Below are 9,209 nucleotides of genomic sequence, written 5' to 3' on the forward strand. Positions count from 1 at the left end.
ATGTACTACAGACCACTTAGACAGAAAGGGGAAATAGATGAGGAGTTCAGAAAACAGAACACAAATTTGACCCAGAAATATGATATAATGACTATGTAGGATTTTAATTATTCAGACATCTGATGGAACCCCATCTTTGTCCACTTGGATTGATTTTTTTTCTTTTATTCACCTTAATTACTAATTTATTCTTCAAAATATGGAGGAACTAACAAAGGAAAATCCTATTCTACATGAATTTTTGACCAACAACTTGGAACCATTCACTGGTATAGAAATGATGGCTATATTGGAGAGAAGTGACCACTATAGCTAAGAATTTGTCTTAGAGGAGAGAAAAATAGGGTATAATATAGGATGCATCTTATATTTGAAAACAGATTTCCGAGTGCTCAGAGAAAGTATAATTAGGATACTGCGAACTAAAATTTTAAAGTGAAAGTTAAGCTGGATGGAATGGGAAGCTCTCAAGAATGAAATTCTAAATATATGATTAGGAACAATTCTGACACAGAGAGAAAAGAACTGCCTAAAGAGATGAATGTGGACAAATAGAGAACTCACCAACCAAATTAGATTTTTTAAAAGATACATATTGAAAATGGGAGGGAGGGAGGTGAATAAAAAATGAATATATCCGTGTGGCATGTTCCTTTTACTTCCTTCAAGTTTGTCTGCTTTATCTCATTTTTTTCTCCTCTTGTTCTTCCTTTTCCTTTTTTTCTCAAATTCTTCACTTTCCCCTTCAGCACAAATTTTTTTTTCTTTAAACCTTTCTTCTCCTTCAATTTATTTCCTTCTCCTTCAGTTTCTCCTTAATACTTCCAAAATTTTTCCTCCCCAAATTCAGTTTCTGGTCTTCTTTGTAATTCCAAAGCCCTTCAAGCTACTTTCTTAATTTGTTTTTGTTCTTCACTTTCTCTTTCTTCTTCAATTCCTCTTCTCATTCTTTTCCCATAGAAACTAGAAGAAATAGGGTATCAAGCAAGACAAAAAATCATAAAATGCTATTTGCCACTTTCTTCAGGAAGATCACTGATACTTAGCTTTGACCGTATGAGGTCATTTGATTTTTCTCCTTCCTTGGCACTCCTGCTTTGTCTGTTGAAACCCCCTTGATGATCAGTTATGAGACTCTGGGTTTGCCAAGGTAGAGCTGCATGCTAAGGGTAGAACTATATAAGAAGTTGCCATGGATGCCACCCAGAAGGCACAATAATGCTTTGCCCTGGCTCTACCTATGCTCCCACCCTGCTTGCTCCACAGGTGTTACTGCCAGGTCTGGCCTACCATAGGTGAGGGCTAGGTTGCTCTAAATGAACATGTAGGGCAAAGGTCCTAAAAGTTCTGGTTGGACTATGTAGAACGTGTGGTAAGAGAGCAAGTAGGGGTCCCATTCTATTACCAAATCTGTAGGAAGGAATAGTTCAGATCTTGACCAGCGAATTTTCCTCAGTTGTTTACAGTGGGAATGTAGATGGTGATGATACCCATGTTTTAGAAGTTATACTCAAGTCTTTGACCTATGTATAATTAAGTAAAAAATGTGTTTGATAAAGTTTAAAACAATTAAATGTTCAAAAAGCCGACACTTTATAGTCATTACTTTGAAAGAAGAAGAAACTGGTAGGGTCAGTACTTTGTTCAGTAAACTGGTCTTCAGTAGGAAATCCATTGGTGTGCAAGAGATCTGATTTTTCTTCTTCCTAGAATTCATTTCCTCAAGTCTCTTTTTTCCCCCATCAGCCAGACTATTATCTGAGCCCTATAATTTGTGCCTCACACCCTAATGGTCTGTGATGCAATGGTAATTTTTTTTTTATTCACTGGGCAATTTTCTGAAAATGGTGTTTTTTGCATAGTTTAGGGGATTAAAGCTTCAAGAGCAGAAGCAAAATGTTAACTAGACTCTTGCTTTTAAAGTACATTAAATTCGTATCCATTGGAGACATTTTGTTCATTTTAGCTGAGATTACGTATTTCCAATGTTGTTGCTAACTACTTCCAAGGAGTGCAAGGCAGTTCATTATTATTCAAGGTCAATCTGTTCATAAATCAAATTCATCAGCATCCGGATTCATGGACCTCATTAAAATTGAATGGAAAATAGTAGCCAATCCAACAGCAGAGCCACACCAAATAGCATTTTTGGCACTGCTTTGAAAAGTTGAAATACGATGGCTCATTATTTTAAATGTCTCATTGTAGTAATTGCATTTCATCAAATGTGCCTGAATCTTCCTATCACATCATTAGCTAATTTTATGGAAAATTTTTCTAAATGAGATACTGACACATGACCTCAGATTTTTTTGTCTATGTGCCGATTTCTAAACCTACATCATAATAAACAAACTCTAAGCAGCTATGGGTTAGATTTTAGTTTTAGCCTTAGTATTCTGAGACTAAAAATTGCTATAGCTGATTATATGAAATCAGATTTTATTTTTTTTATTTCAGCTTAAGAAATGAAGACTTGATAAGGTGTTTTTATGTCCATTGAAATGGTAATAAAATTGTCATATTCAAAGTAACCTGGTGTCAGCGGAATGAGCGCATTATGGCATACGCTCAAGAGGAAAACTTAATTTTAAGGTCAAGGGTTCTCATTCCTGAGATCAGAAGTTCTCAAACTTTTTGATCTTAGAATCCTTTTACATTCCTAAAATTCATTGAGAACCTCAAAGAACTTTTGTTTCTGTGCATTATATCTATTAATATTTACCATATTTTAAATTGTAACTGATAATTTTTAAGATTACTTGTTAAATCATCTTAAAACAGCAATAACGAACCAATTATATATAAATAGAAATAGCTATTTTTATGAAAATAACATTAAAAAAAACAAAAGTAACTTAATGAGAAGAATACCATTACTTTGCAGACTTCTGCAAATCTTTTTAATGTTTGGCTTAATAGAAGACAGCTGAATTTTCATATCTGTTTCTCCATTCAAAATGTTGAGCTATGCCATTCTGGTTGAACTGTATAATGAAAAAAACCCCCAACCTCACACAGATATGTAGTTGGAAAAGGGAGTAGTATTTTAATAGGCAAATAACATCTTAGCATTATTATGAAAATAGCTTTGACCTCATAGACTCCCTAAAAGTGTCTCAGGGACATACTTTGAGAACCACTGCCCTAGATCTTTGTCAGCCATGACCATGCTAAAGAAGTTTGGCGCCAAATTTATAGCAGCTCTTTTTGTAGTGGCAAAGAACTAGAAATTTGAGGGATGCCCATCAATTAGGGAATGGCTGAGCAAGTTGTAATACATGATTGTAATAGAGTACTACTGTTCTATAAGAAATGACAAGCAAACTGATTTCAGAAAAACCTGGCAAGACTTATATGAACTGATGCAAAGTTAAGTGCTCAGAACCAGGAGAACATTGTACCCAATAACAGCAACACTATAAGATGATCAACTATGAATGACTTAGCAATTTTCAGCAATACAGTGATCCAAGACAATTCCATGATGCAAAATGCTATCCACCACCAGAGAAAGAACTAATAGAGTCTGAATGCAGAACAAAGCATACCATTTTCACTTTCTGTATTTTTTTGTGTGTATTTTTTTCCTTTAGGTCTGTGTCTTCTTTTACAACATGACTAATATGCTAATGAGTTTTACATGATTAAACATGATATATCAAATTGCTGTTTCAGGGATGGGGGAGGTGAAAGAGGGAGGGAAAAAATTTGGAACTCAAACATTTTTTAAATGAGTGCTAAAAATTATCTTTACATGTAATTGGGGAAATAATGAAAATATTATTTTTTTAAAAAATGATATTTAGCACCTGTGGCAAGAGCACTAAGAACCACATAATTCTTTACAAGAAGGGCTAAAATATACAAATTTACATCTAACATCTATGTATATGTGCTGGTATTAAGTCCTTAATCAGTTCTATATGATTCTCACTTCTGTCTTTCCTCATTCCTTCCCAATCTTGCTCCCGAGCTCCTTCAGCTATCAGTCCTCAAAAACACCATTTAATAATGTCTTAACTATGGTCAGAAACTTCTATAGGTCAATTGACTGTATGACCTGTGGGATAATGTTCTTTTCTAAAAATAGACCACTGCTAGTTATTTCTCTCCCCCGGCATGCCCTTCCTACCTATCTGAAGTCTACCCATTCTCCCAGGCCCAGCTGAAGTTCTACTTCCTCTGACATTCTTTTCCTAACCACTCCAGCCCATAATTCTGACCTCCTCCTATAACTTTTGTCATCCTGAACTCTCCCTTAACCCAACATAGACTGCTTTGTACTGTGTGTCTTGCAACTAGATTTGCCAATCATTTAATTAGTTTATTTTTCAATTTATTCAATTGAACTTATTAATGGACTATGTGCCATCAGCATTTACATCAACAGATATTTATTGAGTATCTGCTTTGTGGGAGATGCTTTGCTTGGTGCTAGAATTATAGAATCCCAGAGTTGGAACAGACCTGGGAGAGCATTTGGGCCAATCCCCTGGCTGATAGATATATCCCCATGAATGATACAAAGAAAATTCTAAAATCTTATGCATAAGATATGATCCCTGGTCTCAAGGAACTTAAAACTTTGATTGAAAACATAGTGTTGTATAAATAGTAGACACAATCATATGTGTCGGTTAGTAAATTATGGAATTATAGGAATTCAGATGGTCTACTAGTGGAAGTGGTCTGACTGGCTAGAATGCTACAGAATAGATACCCTTCCTACTGTCAGGAAATTAGTTCAACTTGTTGGAAAGGGGGTGGATTCATCCTTTGTGATGTGAAGAAAGAAAGGTGAAGATTCATCCTTTTAAGACAAGACAGTGGGTCTAGCAAAATAGATTGAGTGTCAGAGAACCTAGACTGTCTTCTGACTTTGTGATTCACTTGTGGACTTACTCTGGCCATCCCTTTGTGGCACAGGGATCCTTTGATACAGTGAAAAAGACAGTTGTATTTTATAGTGAGGGTCTTGTGATGAAATTATATACATGGACTTCCCTCAATAATACCTATGTCTGTCTAAATTGTTTCTGTATACTGAATCATATTTTACATACCATGTTATCTCTGGAATGCCTGCTTCATAGGTAATAGTCTAGCTTTCACCTTAAACTTTCTCCTTTCCCAGGACTTATATCTTTTTGCACTGATGGCTTTCTTGACCTACTCCTTCCAGTACTGGTAGCAATTTCACACATACCCCACTGACTCACTGGTCATAGTAGGACAGCAGGAATACTCCTTGCTCCCCATTGCCACTTCCAGGCTTTTCTTCTCTTTTTAGATTCATTAAATCCACATTTATTACAAGATTCTGGTGGCTGGTGTCTACCAATCTCAAGGACTCTCTCCTTCCATCCTCAACAATTTCAGTGCCTGGTTCATAGCCTTTCTCTCCTTCTCAGCTCCTGCCCTCATACTAAGGGACTTCAATGCACATTTTGATATTCCCTCCAGCATCCTAACCTCCAGGTTCCTTAATTTACTCATTTCCCATGACCTACTTCTCTCTACCCCACTATAGCTACTCACAGAAATGGTCATACCCTTGATCTTGCCATCACCCACAAATGTATCACTTCCATGTTTACATTTACTGGCTGTATGACTGTCTGATAGCCACTTAACCTCTGTTTGCCTCAGTTTCCACAACTGTAAAGTGGGAATACTGATAATAGCACCTACCTCCTGGAATTGTTGTGAGAATAAAATGGGTTAATACTTTTAAAGTGCTCAGCACAGTGCCTGGCACATTTTGGGTGCTATATAAATGCTAGCTATTATTATTAATTATAATATTTTTATGAATTTGGAAATTCCTTTATCTTATCACAATCTGTTGTCATTCCATTTATCCCTCTGCCTTACAACCCCCCAAATATGCTTTGTCCTCACTGTGAGCTCCAATCACTCCACTTCCTCACTTCTTTGCCAGGCCATCATCCAGCAGTGACTACTCTTCTCCCTTCTCCATCTTGTCAACTTGATGAACCAGTTCAGCTCTACACTGTCCTCTTCTCTCCATTCCCTCATCCCCTTGTCTTATCAAAGCCCTTACCCTGCAAAAAGTCAGCCCTGCAAAAGCCACCATGTGTTGCTTTTGATCTTACTCTTGTTGCTGAATGTGGTTGAAGAAAACAATGAAACTGTACTAACGAGGCCCACTACACATTTGTATTATATAAGTTCAACTTTACCCTCACTGCAGCAAGGCAATCCTTTTACTCCTCTCTAACCAAATCTCCACCCCACTCATCCCAGAAGCTTTTCCAAACCTTTCATCCTCATTCAAACCTCCCACAGCAATCTCGCACCCTACACTCTCTGCTGAAAACCTTGCTTTATATTTCACCGAAAAAAAATTGAAGCCGTTTGCCAAGAGCTCCATCTTCTTCCCTTCACATCTCACATGATTCAGATGCCTTCTGTCACTTTCTCCTTCTTCATCCCCATCTCTCAAGAAGAGATTGTCCTTCTCGTTGCCAAAACAAACCCCTTTACTTGCACAAGTGAAAGTGAAACCATTCCATCCCACCTTTATAGACGATCACTCCCTCTGTTGTGTCCACTCTCACTTATCTTCCCCCTCTCCTTGTCTACTGGATGCTTTCCTACTGTCTACAACCACTTTCACATCTCCCCCATACTCGAAAAAAATGTTCACTTAATCTGTGCATCTTGGCTACCTATAATCCTATATCTCTTCTCCCTTTTGTGGCTAACCTCAACTAACTCAACTCAAGCCCAAAACAACTCATCCAAGTCGCTACAGCTCTAAAGATTTTGCCCATGAGAAACAATTGGCTCAAGTTAAGACAAGACTACAAGGAGAACACTGTTCTCACTGGGAAATAAGAGCTTTGTAGTACTTTAGAGTTATAATTAGAAAGTTGTTAAATGTTGATAAAGAACGTCCAGTAAAATGCATTCCTGCTGAGTTCCCTCACACCTCAGACACTGCTTTTCTGACAGAAAAGGGAGCTGCTAAATAAAATCGAATCCTGTATTTGATAATACCATTAAGTACACTTTATTAAAAAAAAATCTCATCTTCCTGATGCTGTATTTCTGGGGGCATGAAAACTCCAGTGTGGAGTGGCTGGCACATTTCATCCCCACCCCACCCCTTCCACCTCACTCCCAAATCCCAAGAGTTGCTTTAGTCACGAGGGCATTACAGTGATGAGAAAAGTCTTGGCATCAGGCCAGTACCAGTGTTCAGTAGGATAAAGACCTCAAAGTCTAGCTTCCTGACCATTGCCGCCCTGAAGAAACAGGGCAAAGAATGGCACTAGCATAATCAGGCACTTGTCCTGTTGTTATGCCAGGAGAAAAGAAAGAAGTCATTTTTTTCTACCTTGACAAACGTTTTAAGATAAAGATAGCTTATTTTAAATAAAATGATCTCTGATCCCATGCATAAATTTATGCTGTGTTAAAGGTAAATAAACAGGAAAATGGAAATGACTTTCATTAATAAAAATAATTTAACCTACATAAGTATTTCTGTAATGTTATAAGCTTCAGAGTACTTTGAGCAAGAGTGTTATTTTAGTATTAAACAGTAAGGGGGGAAAGTAATGATTTATTTGGGATCAATATACTATAGCAAGAATTGGCAAGGGTTCAAGAATGAAGGGTCAGGTGGCAGGCCCTTGTTCTTCTTTCCCCTGGAGGCAGAGTCTGGACCACTCTGGACCAATGCAAGGAACATAAGAGATATTCCTCACCTCTAAAATATCCCCCATGCAGTTTGCCAATTAGAAAAATGTTATGATACCAACCTCTTCTTTAAAATAGTCACACAATCAAAGTTAAGCATATCAGCTATTCTCACTTGAATGTGAATTACTTGAATCAGATGCTTAGGTTGTTTTTCTATCTGAGATCAGCTAAAAAAGTACTGAAGTTTTAATCATGGGAAGAAGAGAGAAAGAATGAGAGATAATTTTGAAGTATGGGTTAGAGGACAAGCTTGGGTGGAGTGCTAAAGTGGGAGGCTATAAATACCCAGAGGGTAGCATGACAGTATTGTGGGAGGAGAGAGCACCTGAAATTAACAGACAGGCACAAAAAGAGAGGATAGCAAATGTCCAATGTGGGAAAAATTATAGCACCTTTAGCTGTTGGCTCAGCTTAGAATGCCTACTCTACTGCACTTAAATAAAATAAAATTTTAGATTAAAATTTTAAAATTAAAATTAAATTAAAATTTCAGATAAGATTCTGACAAAAACAAACAAACATGGATATATTCTTGTATCACATCTGTGGCTCCAAGATCTGTTCAGTCATAATGAAAAATGAGTCTCAGAATAAAATTCTTCTAAAAAATATGTCTTTTTCCTTTTTTTCCATCCCTTTATCCTTTCATTTCTTCCTCCCTTCATTTCTCCCTCCCTCCAGGAATCAGTAAAGAGTGTGGGAGAGATTTTTTTTGTGTGTGTATATGTATGTGTGTGTGCACACATGTGTTCAGGGCTTTCTCTGCTTCTGAAATCATCCCTAAATGGAATTTAGGTATAAAAAATGAATTTCAATGATCCATACAGAGAAATAAATAGAAATTAGTCTTGGGAAGAAGAGTGATGGTATATACATTGGTGCTAAAGTGGTCACACTGAGAAAGGCTGGTAGATTGATAGGCTGGTAGAATACTACAAGGTAAGGTGAAAATATGAAGATCCTCTCAGGGAAAAAGGACACCACCTCGTTGGATGTCAGCACCCAGGGGTAAAGCCCCATTTCCACAGGCTAGTTATGGCTCTGGGCTCAGGACATAAAAAAATGTGATCTACATACTCAACATGAGTCTGCCCTTAATGCCCTTAATCACTGACTATAGAAAGAAGAAAAGTCTACATATGAACAAGAAAATATATTTAGAGAAGCTCTTTTTGTAGTGGCAAAGAACTGAAAATGCAGACAGTGCCAATCAATCGGGGAACTGTTGAACAATTATGTTATATCAATTTAATGGAATACTATTGTGCTATAAGAAATGATAAAAGAGAGTTTCAGAAAAGCCTGGAAAGACTGATGAAGAGTGAAGTGAACAGAACAAAAATAACAATTTATAGCATAATAGCAACATGTAAAGAAATACAACTCTGAAAGACTTAAAAAATCTTATCAATGCAGTGACCAACCAGAATTCCACAAGATCAACGACAAAGCATGCTATCAACTTGCTGAAAGAG

The sequence above is a fragment of the Phascolarctos cinereus genome, unplaced genomic scaffold, assembly GCF_003287225.1.
Source record: "Phascolarctos cinereus isolate Bilbo 61053 unplaced genomic scaffold, phaCin_HiC Scaffold_7;HRSCAF=346, whole genome shotgun sequence".
Lineage (NCBI taxonomy): Eukaryota > Metazoa > Chordata > Mammalia > Diprotodontia > Phascolarctidae > Phascolarctos > Phascolarctos cinereus.